Below are 15538 nucleotides of genomic sequence, written 5' to 3'. Positions count from 1 at the left end.
CCGATAAGAAAGTGGCTGCAGGCAATAAATAGGAAAAGTGCTCCAGACTTACAACATGCACGCGTACGTAGCGTTCACTTTCTCGACCGTGATTACATTTTTAAAGGCAAGCTCAATGCTGATGGAAGTTATATTTTTGTCAAAACCAGCGAATTAAAGCACATGGCCTGGCGCAGTGTAACTTTTCAGAATACGATCACAGAAGCTGTGACTGTGTCGACACCATGTGAAAAGGTAAATCTCCATCAAGGCAGGATGGATGCAGCATGTTTTGTCATGAGATGGCGTTGTAAATTCGATTTCTGATCCTGACTTTTCCATAAAGGCGTACATATCAGTCCATTCCAGATGAAGAGAAAGGTATTCCTCAATCTTTTTGCCAAAACTAAACAGAATGTATACCGCTGCACTTCAAAACTTTTAAAAACAATAAAAACACAATGAAACAGACTTCAGGAATACAAGCACCAATAAGATCAACAGGTAGGTGGATGTAAAATAAATAAATTAAATACGTAAATAAATTAAAAAAATAAAGCAAGATATTATGTCCAGAGTTGGTCAGTTGTACGTTTAATTAATTGTTTATTTATTTGTTTATTTGTGTGTATTTGTGAAAGACGAGAGTCGAGAGTCATATTTGGTTGCTTGAAGAGCCAGTGAGCACTCCAACCAGTGACATCATGAGAAAACTCTCAATATGGCGGAATACATCAAACTTTAAGTGCTCGTTGCATAGTTTTAAAAGTATAGTTATTGTGTTATATGATAAATACAAATTCTGCCTAGGAAATGTTATCTTTAGCACTAGATAAATCATTTTAAAGTCCCACCTTTTCCCTTCCCTTTAACCAATGTTTATAACGAGCCGCACATTCCTACAGAATAACACTGTGTAACAAATTTTATTTTTTTTTTTTTGGTTCCTGGGTAGCAAGTGTTATTTCCTAATTGCTTATGCCTCAAAAGTATAAAAATTGGCTATTATTCCCCACAAACTTTGCTTTTGTTACCAGGACAGTAATATTTTGAAATGTACCTATTTTCCAGAACATTCCAGATAGATTCAGTGCTGAGTAAACTTGGAGTAACTTCTAGAACTTTCCAGTAATATAAATAGTAGTATAAACACAGGGTCCTTAAGCCCACCAGTTCAGTTTAGTTCCAGTTGCCTAAGTGGATACATATCTGCATTTTTCTGAGATGGCATCAAGAGGCTGCAATGGTGGCATTCCTGATGGGTCTCCAAGGTGGTTTTACCAAGTTTCCCTGCTATCTTTGCCTTTGGGACAGCAGGGACACCAAGGCGCACTATGTGGAGCTGGTTGAGACTCTGGTGAAGAATTATGGCACAATGGGCTGTAGGATGTCCCTCAAAGTCCATATCCTTGATGCTCATCTTGACAAATTCAAGGAGAACATGGGAGCGTACTCGGAGGAGCAAGGCGAGCGCTTCCACCAGGATATACTGGACTTTGAACGCCACTACCAAGGACAGTATAACGAGAACATGATGGGAGGCTACATTTGGGGGCTGATTCGTGAAAGTGATTTACAGTATAATCGTAAATCCCGAAAAACTACTCACTTTTAAATCTTTTTTAGTCATTTTTGTATTACTTTAGTATAAATACATGTTAATTTGGATTCATATGTTGTTTTTTTCTGACTTTATGTGAACGAAAAGACCGTTTTCTCATTGGAAATAGGTAAATTTCAAAATATCACTGTCCTGGTCACAAAAGCAAAGTTTGTAGGGAATAATAGCCATTTTCTATACTTTTGAGGCATAAGCAATTAGGAAATAATATTTACTATCTAGGAACAAAAATTGTGTTACACAGTGATCAGAGTTTAACCCTTAGCTACAACATACACAGGCATATCAACAGGCAATTTACCTTAGAATTACTGTTAGTTTGGTTTCGTACTGCACGATCCACAAAAACAGAAATATACAAAACAATTAAAACTAAAATATTAATACTGTACTGTTACCATAATACACACACATTGCATAATAATACAAAGAAAATTAAATATCTGCTTGCTGAAGCGGTTTTTATTTTAGCTGACGAGCTGTTCAGTTGTAGCAGCCCAGCAGCAATGTTGCAGAAGTCATAGAGCGGTGAAGTCACTTCTCTAGCTTGTACGGACTAAAATATGATTTATATATATATATATATATATATAATATAATATTATATAATATATATAAAAATATATAATGGCAGGATTTGAACCGTAACTAGTCATACTTTCACTCCAACTACATAACCGCTACACTACAGAAATTCACATCTTATCCCTTTCAACAGACTACACTTTTAGTTAACATTTACCCTATCCAAACAACAATACATTGCCTCAACACAGGTTGAACAATTTTGCTATTCCCGTAATGTGTGTGTGTTATTTTCCATTAAGTGAAAAAAAAAATTGAAATCGCAATCCATGGTAAGGCAGACCAGGGCGAGATGTCCAACCTCGTAGCATGACCAAAAACACAATGGTTCGGATTTAACTCCAGAAGCCACAACAGATTTAAATTAGGGAGCTAACAATGGAGCTTTGCGAGGTCGTGACCCTGTGAGCCACCTGGTCCAGCGCAGCAGCGACCCATGGGGACACCCACTTCGCTATAGCTCCCTTGCTGGGATCTCCCTCAGCCACGCCACAGCACATGGCCAGGTCCCATAATTGATGGCCGATCGGGGTCGTCACCAATAGTAAAGCTCCCCTCCTGGAACTACTTGCTATATCCCTCTGAAATTGCTGCTACAGAGTCCAGGACAGCAGCCTTGAGCGTAGGGTAGTGCAGTACCTGAGTAGAACTCAATGTTTGAGCTGCCTGTGCCTCTCATGTGAGTTGGGGAATCGAGTAGCTGGCCCACTGGTCTTGGGGCCAGTTGCCACTGGGAGCCATGATCTTAAATGATCAGCAGTCATTTTAGAAGGGTGCTGTAGTCTCCAGTTAGGGGTACCACTGGGAGCTGTGCCCTGTTGTTGTAATGTTTCCAGCAGTGCAGTCTGGCTCTGCTGCAGCATGTGCATCATTGTGGTAAACTATTCTATGTTCATTTTGCTTGGAAGCAATGCCAGTGAATCCCACCACGTGCAAAAGGGGTTGGGGGGTTTTCACTTGGCAGTGAGAACAGACACACAACGTTGGATTTGACAATGGCGCACATGTGTCCCGGGTGTCCAGATTATCAAATTATCTGTGGCTTACTTTTGTAGGTACTCTCTCGCGAGTGCAAATATTTGATTCTACTGCTTTTCAGCCAGTTGCTTCCTTCTCTCTTGCTCTCAAGTAGGCTATTCACCATTTGGCTGGACCCGGAAGAATACGGGTGTGCAGCTTCTTTTTAACTGGTTGGGCTCTCCCTAGGATACGCCACTCCAGCCATTCAGGGATTACCGGTCACCAAACCTCACTACGTAGCCTCCCTGTCAATAAGGTGCCTGGGAAAACACAGAGTGTCCAAGTTAATCCAGCAGTGACACAGATGTGCCGAGAAGCCAGTGAAAGGCTCGCCCCTGTTACATAGCCTTGTCGTGCATATTTATGTTGTATATCTAGGGTTTATGTCACAACTGTGTCCTCGCCAATTACCATTAAAGAAAATGCCCATTATAGCTCATAATGTAATTATTAACCATAATAAACACAATACCTCAATAAGAACTAGGGATTCTGTCTTAATTATCCCTAGATTCATGATGAAAAGAGATTAACAATTAATATTATGTATGTTTAAGTATTTCAAATCAATCATAAATGTGTATTTGATGTAAGACAAAAAGAAACCTAACAGTCCAAATTATTATTACATTTATTCATATTGTCAAAGGAAAAAGAATAAAAGGTTTATATATGTATAAAGAAGAAACAAAATAAAACATTCAAGGAAAAGGAATGCATTGCTAAATGTTCATAATGAATCCTTGATGTGCTTTCTGGTCACAGAGTTCTGCACAGGTGAAGCAGTCTTAACAGTTCATCATGCATTGTTTGGTTGAGTCACTGTCACAAGGCTGGCTGAGTGGTATCGTCAGACCCAGAACAATAACACACAGGACAGACAGAGACGCAGAGTTTGGTGAAGCTGAACACTTAGTTGTGCTCAGCATTTAATAAACAAAATAAAAGATTTAAACAAAAACAGCACACCAAAACAGGACACCGCACTTGAGGCCAAAATAAATAGGCAAACAAAAATGTACTAACAGACAAAGCAAGTTTACGAACGTTAAACAAATAAAAATACCGTGCTGGCCATCCACCATGACTTAGCAATTGTTATTTCTTTATTTTAGCTCTCCTCTACACACCCGTTCTCCACTCACGAACACACAACGCAGAGTGAGTAAAAACATGCTGCTTTTATGCAGCTGTACTGAGACTCAATTGCTAATCAATCATTCAATTGGAGTCTCGGTACAAATGCAAGTGAATTAATAAAGTGCAATTCCCCGTGCTCACATATTATTATGTTTTACCTGCATGTGAAGTGCTGTGCAATCCTTGTGCCTAAATACAAATATACATTTTAAATCACTTGTGTTCATAACCCATATTATATCCCATGTACCAACTACAATACACCAACATTAACACACTACATGCAACATACAACACAAATAAATAGCCCAGGGGCAGGGCACTTTGCCACAGTCACGCATTACATATACATGTGCCAGCTTCCATGTGCCTAAGTATACATATAAAATGTTCAGCATCGAGTTGGATAGATGCACATTAAGTATTGTGACGACATCGACAACATGGCTTCAGTTCAGTTACTTGTAAACACACAATATAAGTTTGATACTTATTCTGTTGGTGCGATGTTTAAAACAAAGTCTTCTTAACACAGTTGTCCTCTCTGTAGAAGTTAGTTGTGCACCAGAGCAGTGCAGTATCTCCGTGAAGTCTATAGGCAAAAGCTTTCTTCGTTCTGGAGGAAGCCCATCTTCTCCGGGACAGCTTTGAAGATTACATAATTGCGTCTTCATTGAAGAACTTCAGCATTTGATGAGTTGAGAGCAATAAGATGTTTTGAAGAAAGAACGAATCCAGCAAGTGAATCCAAAGAGTGCGAATCCAGACCATCCAGAGAGTCCAGAGAGAGTGAAAATCCTTGTTTTGAGTTTAAATAACACGATGTATAGGTGTTTCCTTGTACTGTAAACAAATCCTTGTCGGTCCTTCCATTAGTTCATAGTATTTGATAGACAGTTACATGTCACACAAAAAGGGTGTGTTAGAAATGGAATGTATCCACCTATTTCGTTATCAAAAGATTTTACATTTATCATTTAAACCTCCTATTCAATATAACTTTAGTTATATTGGAGAAGCATACGAATTTCAGTTTCATTCTCAATACAAAATTACGATTACAAGCATATAAAACACATCATAATAAAATCAAAGGATAATATTTAAAAAGTTATTAGTTTATAATATTAAAATTTAAAACACAATAAACCCTTCAGATTTATTGGGAAACTTACTTACAATAATAATATTAAAAATATTAAACTTGTGTCCACAAGTTATGTAAATAAAAATGATTCTTAAAGCATCTTAACTAACTTTTAACACAATAATGGTACAACTACATCGTCACTATAGCTTGATTGGTAAGCTTTGTGACACCTTAGGAAGCCGACAATCAGATAGCATTTTGGAAGGAGAGCTTCAAAGAGTTTGTGCCTTATCAAATCAGCTTTAAGTAGATCTGGTTTATAATGTTATGGAATCAGTGTTAACAACTCAATCCCCACAGCATGACACACAGACAAGAGTCTGAATTAAATATCTGGAAAATGCTTATATTAAAATGAATTTAACCATGAATTTCCTTGACAGCATTTAATCTTTTCTGCAGATACAATTGGCAGTAACATTTTTGAGGCAGCATTTAGAAGCCGTAACCACATAACATATAAAATGGGAAAACCCGATGGGTAGCACGAAGGATGAAATTGAAATGGTGGAAATGGCAAATGACTGCTTCCTAACACAATTTGTCACGGCACCGACTAGAAGGGAGGCATGCCCTGATTTAGTCTTTTCAAATAACGAAGACAGAATAACTAAAACAGAGGTCAGAGAACCACTGGCAAACTCAGACCACAACATGGTCTCATTTGAAGTGTGTTTTAAAACTCCAAAAGTAAAGACTAAAGCTAAGGTTTACAATTTTAGAAAAGCAAACTATGAAAGTATGAAACAGAGACTAACAGAAGTAGATTGGAGTAAAATAGAGAAAACACCCACAGAAGAAGGATGGTTGTTCTTCAAAAATGTAGTACTAGAGGCGCAAAACAATTACATCCCTAAAGTAGACAAATCTAAATGTAAAACTAAATTGCCAAAATGGTTTAATAGATCAATTAAAAAAAATATTCAGCAAAAAAGGCACTTTACAGAGCATTAAAAAAGGACCAAAAAGAAAGTACGCAGAAAGAGTACACGGAACTGCAAACGCAAGTCAAAAAGGAAGTTAGAAAGGCCAAGAGAGAAATAGAAATAAACATTGCTAAGGGAGCTAAAACCAATTCCAACATGTTTTTCCAATATTATAACAGCAAGAGAACATTCAAAGAGGAGATTAAATGTTTAAGAGATACAAATGGCAAAATCGTAGAGGAAGAAAAAAAATAGCAATATATTAAATGATTACTTTTCACAAGTTTTTACAAAGGAAGATACTGACAACATGCCCCACATGTCACACAGTTCCTATCCAGTTTTAAATAACTTTAGCATAACTGAGGCAGAAGTGTTAAAGGGACTAGGAGCTCTTAAAATAAACAAATCCCCTGGGCCGGATGAGATCCTCCCAGTAGTACTCAAAGAAATGAAAGAAGTAATTTACAAACCGCTAACCAAGATCATGCAGCAGTCTCTTGACACAGGGGTGGTACCGACAGACTGGAAAATTGCAAACGTAATACCGATCCACAAAAAGGGAAACAAAACTGAACCAGGTAACTACAGACCAGTAAGCCTGACTTCTATTATATGCAAACTTATGGAAACTATAATAAGATCCAAAATGGAAAATTACCTTTATGGTAACAGGGTCCTGGGAGACAGTCAACATGGTTTTAGGAAAGGGAGATCTTGTCTAACTAACTTGCTTGATTTTTTTGAGGATGCAACATAACTGCAAAGCATATGACATGGTTTATTTAGATTTCCAGAAAGCTTTTGACAAAGTCCCGCACAAAAGATTAATGCTCAAACTGAACGCAGTTGGGATTCAAGGAAACACATGTACATGGATTAGGGAGTGGTTAACATGTAGAAAACAGAAAGTACTGATTAGAGGAAAAACCTCAGAATGGAGTGTGGTAACCAGTGGTGTACCACAGGGATCAGTATTAGGTCCTCTGCTATTCCTAATCTACATTCATGATTTAGATTCTGGTATAGTAAGCAAACTTGTTAAATTTGCAGACGACACAAAAGTAGGAGGAGTGGCAAACACTGTTGTAGCAGCAAAGGTCATTCAAAAAGATCTAGACAAGATTCAGAACTGGGCAGACACATGGCAAATGACATTTAATAGAGAAAAGTGTAAGGTACTGCACACAGGAAATAAAAATGTACATTATAAATATCATATGGGAGATACTGAAATTGGAGAAGGAATCTATGAAAAAGACCTAGGAGTTTTTGTTGACTCAGAAATGTCTTCATCTAGGCAATGTGGGAAAGCTATAAAAAAAGGCTAACAAGATGCTCGGATACATGTGAAAAGTGTTGAATTTAAATCAAGGGAAGTAATGTTAAAACTGTACAATGCACTAGTAAGACCTCATCTTGAATACTGTGTGCAGTTCTGGTCATCTCGTTATAAAAAAGACATTGCTGCTCTAGAAAGAGTGCAAAGAAGAGCGACCAGAATTATTCCGGGCTTAAAAGGCATGTCATATGCAGACAGGCTAAAAGAACTGAATCTGTTCAGTCTTGAACAAAGAAGACTATGTGGCGACCTAATTCAAGCATTCAAAATTCTAAAAGGTATTGACAGTGTCGACCCAAGGGACTTTTTCAGCCTGAAAAAAGAAACAAGGACCAGGGGTCACAAATGGAGATTAGACAAAGGGGCATTCAGAACAGAAAATAGGAGACACTTTTTTACACAGAGAATCGTGAGGGTCTGGAATCAACTCCCCAGTAATGTTGTTGAAGCTGACACCCTGGGATCCTTCAAGAAGCTGCTTGATGAGATTCTGGGATCAATAAGCTACTAACAACCAAATGAGCAAGATGGGCCGAATGGCCTCCTCTCGTTTGTAAACTTTCTTATGTTCTTAACAATTTTGCAAGACATATCACTTTGAATTACTACAAATCACATGTGGTTTCAGAGTTATAGGGGTGGGAATAAGTGATGCACTTTCAGTTTGACCTGCCCGTCTCAGCAGCGGACTTGCTGCTCTGCAACTTATTTGTGCTACTGCGACACCAAAATAAACATTAGTAAAAATAATATATAATTTATAATGTTGCCATTATTAAGATACACATTAATTTACTTTAACATAACCATTTAATGATCACAACATTACCCTTTTAACAATAGAACTGCCAGATTTCACTTTTAATATTTAAATTACTCTGTATGTGTTAAAGATTTGCAATTGACTGTTCTTGACTTTTCTCCATACATGTTTTAAAAACCCTGACGGCGTTTGAAAGTCAGAAACGCAAACATTAAAAAAGTTATAAGCACTTCTACCTAGAACCGCCAAAAGCTGTCATTTTGACAGCTTATTACAATACATGCTTTTATTGTTAATGTAGTTTACAGCAGTATGTATTTGAATAGAAAATTGCTCTTGAAATCTAGATATGTGTTATCCAAATACCTATTGTAATCCTATCAATTCTTTGGAGAACTGCCATCTGGCTGTCTACGTGAGCATATAGTCAGCTGTCTTATAATATTACTATTACAAGAATTTTTGATATTTTTGCAATTTGATTTGAGAGAAACTGCAGATATATTTGCCTTGGCATCGGAAATTTGGAACGACTTAATTGAAAACAGCATTGCCTGTTTCAAGCTAAACATAAATAATTACATGGACAAGCAGCTGTTTCCTACAAAAGCATGATGTCGCTGTACACAATGCATGTCAAACAAACCTGTCAAATTGGAAATTAAGTTTTGGCTGGCAGCGGACACTACCCCTACCTGTGCAAAGATGAAACTCGCCCAGCTGGTCAGAGACTGGGTGACAATATGATAGTTAGGCTGATGTAACCGTGCTTAGGAAAAGAGATGAATGTTACCAATTACATTTTTTTTATTTCAGTTTAATTAGCAAAACAGTTGGAGGAAAAAGAAACAGCCTGGGAGAAGAGAGTTTCCATCATCTGCGCAAAACATAGTATTCAGTGAAAGCAATCAGCGGTGTCCAGTTGCTGTATTTTACAATGTACTGGACATGGCAGCCATTAATTCCTTCATTTTGTTAAATGAGCTAATTTTGAAAATAAAGCCTTTTATGTTTATTTTTTCATTTAAGTACAGTGTTTCTATGCAAATGTTAGATATGATGTTCATGAATACATCTTTTAAGTTGTATCTGATAGTTTGTCTTTCCTTTTCAGAGCAAAGCTGTTTAAAATGTACCTGTCAAAATGACTGCTGCCGGGGGTTCAATGTAGTACCATAAACCCAGCAGTTCTAGTGTTGAAATGACTTCTACATGTTTTACTGCAGTACGGAAGCAGCAGCTCAGTGGGTGCCTCCCACTTTTGACGGACGGTTTACAGTGAGAGACAGTGTTTGTACAACCAAGTCAGCTTTTGCTATTTTAACAGAAAATGCAGCCCTCATACATTTTTTGTTTGAATTGTGATGTTACTTTAATATAACCCCTTTTATTTTTTGAACTATTGAAACTCAAAGTTAGTTCACACACTACATGCAACATACAACACAAATAAATAGCCCAGGGGCAGGGCACTTTGCCACAGTCACTTCCTGTTAAATAACGAGCCGATTTTTACTCATTAAACAGCTTTTTAATGGTCTAATAAACAGTTTTTGTTTCAGATATCTTTGCTAGGTTAAAAAAATCTATTTATATTTAAAAAATAAGTTTGACCACCCTATCTTTAGGAAAGTCCCAGTGTTTTAACAAATAGTGTAATCAGAAGAAAAGTGTAGCAATTATAGTCAGCATGCATTCAGATTTTTGGGTGCATGCCTAGTTTATTTTATCGCTTGATGTGGAGATTAAAGTTAAACACTATTTTATTGCACATACTTAATACACTTTAAGGAGATTACTCTTTGCATAAGTAAAACATTAAATTAACACACCATTTCTTGCAAATTGAGAACAGGGGAAACATTTCAGAAATATTTTTTCACATGTATGTATTCTTCTCAGAGTAATACAATGTAATGTGTTCCATCTATTATAAAGTTATGATGATGCTGGGATTTTGAGGTGAAAAATTATATTTTAAATGATTGTTCTAATGTCTTATTTAGCCATTGCAAACCCAACCATAAAAATTAATCTTGCCTTTTTATTATGCATGATGTCAACAAGAAATGATCATATAATCATTTATTGCAATAGAATGAAACTTAGTGCTTTAAAAATACTTTCACCATGCATTTTTTATATTTTATTTTAAGAATAAGAATGTAGTTGAAAAAGCACAGCATGCTATCTCATTGTAAACAGGCTAGCATGATGGTTCAATACTGGCACAAGTTTGCCCCTTCTAGAATTTTTTTTTTGAAATGATGCCCCTGCTTAAATACCTTTTTTTTAAATCTGTCTGTATTAAAGAGTTCATGAGCTGTTTATTAGTTCTTGTCCAACATATATTTATTGCCAATGATTATAATACATCTTCTCCTTTTACAATGGAAGAGGGCAGCAATCTCCTTTGCTGCTACAGCTGCAGATGTAGCACATTTCATCAGCATACAAAAAGAATACAATAACAACAACATGTCTCTAAATGATCTCGATTCAAAGTGAAATATACAGTAGAGATACTGTTCTGGGAAATACATGGTTTACTGGAAAATGAGGTTTTGAATTTTCCCTTAAAGGAGTGGCTTAAAGTATTTAAGTTCACTTGAAGTTAACCAGTTGACCGGTGAGAGCAGTCTGCAGTAATCAACTGCTTGGTAAGTTCCATGGACAACATTGCTTTGTTATTTATTGTTCTTCTATAATTAGCAGTGGTAATATCTGATTACTTTATCTGAAATATCTACATTATTTTTTTATATTTTCAAAGGTTATTTTAACAGCATCTGGCATTTCAGTGCTTTGTGGAAGTAAAGTAACTTTCTTAGTAGAATCTTTTCTCATTGTCACATTTTAGTTTTTCTTGTTCATCCTCTGGGTGACTGTATTGAAATATATATTTTGATGATATGTTGCTATAAAAATAAAAACTCAGAGATTTAAAAACAAAGCTTTTGCTACAGTACAAAGTTTGAACCCCTTTGTTGTTATTATTATTATTATTATTATTATTATTATTATTATTATTATTATTATTATTTGATGTAATGGTGTATACAACTTCTAGAATAAAATATAGAATCATAACATTTAGTGTCAAAAGGTGTATTTGTGCACAAAGTGTAGGTGTGCAGTGGCAGTGCGTTTGTGCAACATATTAGAAGTGGATATTATTGGCAAATGCATATTATTACTTTTTATGTAAATATTTTATATTTTCTCAATATTGTTATTGGTGTCTGTGTTTTGATGATATGTTTGTATATGTGTTTAGCCGCAATGAGCCCACTTAGGAGATAAATATATAACTTAGGCTTTGTATATTATATTCCTGTACCAGTACTTGATAATACAAATAATTACAAAAGCAGTGCACTCAAATAATTTTTGTATAACCTTCAGAAAAATCGGTTAGACATTTTTTATTGACCGTTTTTAAATGTGTTTATGCTGCCAATTTAATTTAGTATCCGTTCTGCATATACAAAGAGGGCACATCTGCATCTCACATAGATTGTAACGGAAGATGAGGAGAATTTAGCCAGCTTGTCTACGACACTAACTGAAAAATAAAGCATTTGATTAATATCGTTTTATTTCCTGGCATTTGATGTATATAGTTCCCTAGCATTTTATGTATATTCTTCACTTAGTGGCCTTTTATGCACAAAGAAAATACTTCCATGGCATTTAATGTATATGTCCCGTGGCATGTTTTAATGCATATATTTCCCTGGCATTTTATGTACAGAATAGAGTCCCCTGGAATTGTATGTAGTTACTTCTCTGGCACATCAATTGTATATAGTTCCCTTCCCAAAATTTAAACATAATAAAAAAACACCCATTACATGAAAACAAAGCATGCAAAAGCAACAAGTGGGCAAAATATACATGTCTCTTCATATTGTCCCCATTTGAAAATGTTGGCTAACATGAAAGTTCACTTGTCCTCCAGGTTTTGAAAGCAAGGGGCCAAATGGCCACCAGCATACAGAATGATTTGTCCCACCCTGGGTGTGCTGTTTTGTTTATTTATGTGTTTCATTTGTGTCCGTTCTGTGTTGTATATAAAGTGTCTGCCTTGTCTGGCTTTTGTTTTGTTCCAGTGTTTGTTTATTATTTGTTTTATAATTAAAATGTGTATTAGTGCGTTGAACCTGCAAGCTTTCTGTGCCTGAGTCCCCCTTCCTGATCATAACAGCCTGGCCAGCGATGCTGTCCTGTCACATACTATTTATTTTGCATAAAGACAGTATAACAGGTGCTTAGTACATCTAAGGGATTGTTTCACTTTTCTGACAGAGTATCTACAAGGATTGTCAGAAAGTATCAAGTAGGATTAAAAGTAATTCATATTAATCGGAACAAAACTGTGTCACTGGATCATCTCCAATTCTTAAGGATTTAAAGTAATATCAGGGTAAATGATACCAACAAGATATTTTTCACTTCAAGTACACATCTTTCCAAGCTTAATCCTTCACAGTTCCATGTTGTGTTTTACATTCTTCTCCTATTTTCAAACACTTACTGGCCCCATTTGTTTGAAAAAATGTTCTCTAGTATGTTTCTGTATGTATATATAGATGTGATTACTGCTTGATAGTACAAGCAGAGCATACATGTTAACATGTGAAGCCATTTATGGTACTTTTTAGTGAAATTGTAATTGAACAAAATAGCATTGTAATTGCAATTTGAGCAACAATTCTGTTGTAATTTGGGGTCAAAGCAATGAGGCGGGAACCCTATTGTAATTGTTAAGACTATTATTATTACTAGAGTTGCTAGCAACTATAAAGGCTTCCAAGCAGTTATTGTGAAATTTAAGCGCATTGGTTGTTATAGATCATCACAAATCACTTTGGACACAGCCGACTATGTCAATTTTGGCAAAAATATTGGAAGCATTGGTTGGCAGCAAATGAAAATGTTATTTGGATGCAAACAATATCCTAACTAGCTTTTATAGTGAAATGCATCTAAGCAATCGGCTTCATTCAATTGCCGGCATTAGTTCCCTGAGGCCTGCACAAGTCAGAATTTTGAAGAATTTATATGCAGCTGTGTTTGTTACAGACAGGGCAAACATTTGGACAAAACATCACTGTGCTGTCTGAGTAAGATATTTTTGTTAAATTATTTTTTGCATTTTGATAATGGTTTTGAAAGAAACGGTCAACGACACAGAATACATATTTCAATGCTGCGTTCTGTTACCCAGAGCTTGCTGCGGCGGCTGCGCTTGGCTGTTGTTGTTTTGACCTCACGCAGCTTTTAGAGAAACGCCTTCCCCAAACCTTGCAGCATAGCATACATTTTCAACGTGCTATATTTTACATGTGTGTGAATTATCAATAGTCAGTTTAATGTAATTGATTAACATTAACTTTATTGTAAAATTATACATCACTTATCACAGATTTAGATTTTGTTTGTTTAAATAATTGATTATTTAATATAGTATTGACAAGGCTGCTCACGGCTTCATTGTATAACGATAAAATGTCGTTCGCCTCCACTAACAAGGTGGCAGCAGTCGTTTTAATGATTATTTGCATAACGATTAGCAGGTCACTCGTGATCTTTGCATCGTCCCTTTGTTTCACAGTAATGAAAAATGGCAAATATAAAAAAAAATAAGGTTATACTGGGCGGGGTAAGACAATATCATTTTTTATCAGGAATTACCAGTTTTAATGCTCATATGTGTCCCTCGTGTGGTGAACTTTAAAATGCAGTATTTTTCTGCAACACGAAAGTAAATCTCCGTTTTTGTACAAAGCCTATGAACGCTGTCAATGTGCTATATGAAACAAAATTGAATTTTATGAACACAATGAAAACTGAACAGACAGCACGATTAGGAACAACACGTTGGCTACCAGATATGAAATTATATTATTTTCGCTAATACATTTTAAGAGGTAGTACTAAATACAGTAAGTTAGTATCTACTGACATCTACACAACGAACACCCACTGAAATATGCATTCAAAAACAAACAAACAAACAAAAAACCCGATAGTTTGATGGTTTTACATGTAGGCTACTTAAAAATAAACAGTTGACAAACCAGGGCAGTTTTTAAGGTACATACACTGCGTGTAAATTACTAAGAATTTTTTCTTAGTTTCCGTTTACTGCGCCGCTGGGATACTGAACCGAAGCCTGAACAGAGTCTAACCACGCATGGGATTCAGAGTAAACCGCGTGGAATATTGTGGTAAACGTTTTGAAAGAAAAATAAATAAATAGTGCTTAATAATATTGAGGGTAAAAAAAAATCAGATTGCCTTCAAGATAAGCCTCTGCTCTACCTTGATATAGCTACTATTTTTTCTGGCTTGCAAGTTCAATTGCTAGAAATATCAAGAGCACAATACTGTGTATAATGCATGATTATTGATTTGTACCGAGATCTAGTGGTATTGTGTTAAACTGTATTACAGCTGCAGTTTTGCAGGCTGCTAGGCTGACTGAGAAATATGTCCGGGTTTGGTTTGTGGCAAAGGTGGCAACCCTACTTACACTGGGTGTGTCAGTATACCGTTCTGTACATGCCTTCGTGTCCACAAGGTTCTTTTAAGTAAACAACGATTACGATTAATTATAATGAAATGTCCGTTTTTTGGGGGGGAGTGGGGTGGGATTCTCTGTAAATAACCATGCGATCTTCACTACTGTACTTGTATTTCATAGAGCAAGCGATCCTGAAGAGTTCTGTCTATACTTTTCATTACCTAATTAATTAAGTGAAAAATCTGCTCGCAGTCCGCACCTCGCTCCGTCCCGCCTACCCCCCATCCCCCCAGCGGGTTACACGCGCGGTTCGCTATTCAATATTTGTGATTGTTGTTTTACCACAGTTAAGTCATAAAATAATTTGATTCCGATTTTTAAACAAACTATATTCATGTGACTTGTACATCTAATGTATTATACATTGTATTGTTTTGATTGTCTTCTGGTTTAAATGGTGCTTTTTTCCCCGACTGGCTTCGG

At 36.2% G+C, this 15538-nt stretch overlaps 1 protein-coding gene across 1 annotated transcript in view; it reads left to right on the top strand.

Annotated features, from left to right (window-relative positions):
* The first annotated feature begins 11129 nt into the window (after nt 1-11129).
* Nucleotides 11130-15538, top strand: part of LOC121313953 (collagen alpha-6(VI) chain-like) — a 74541-nt gene continuing 70132 nt past the window's right edge. The window contains exon 1 of the mRNA XM_041246726.1: nt 11130-11186. The gene's annotated coding sequence lies outside the window, so the exon portion shown is untranslated. The remainder of the gene's footprint in view (nt 11187-15538) is intronic.

This window comes from Polyodon spathula, chromosome 4, assembly GCF_017654505.1.
Source record: "Polyodon spathula isolate WHYD16114869_AA chromosome 4, ASM1765450v1, whole genome shotgun sequence".
Taxonomy (NCBI): domain Eukaryota; kingdom Metazoa; phylum Chordata; class Actinopteri; order Acipenseriformes; family Polyodontidae; genus Polyodon; species Polyodon spathula.
This window is presented reverse-complemented; position numbering and strand designations above follow the sequence as displayed.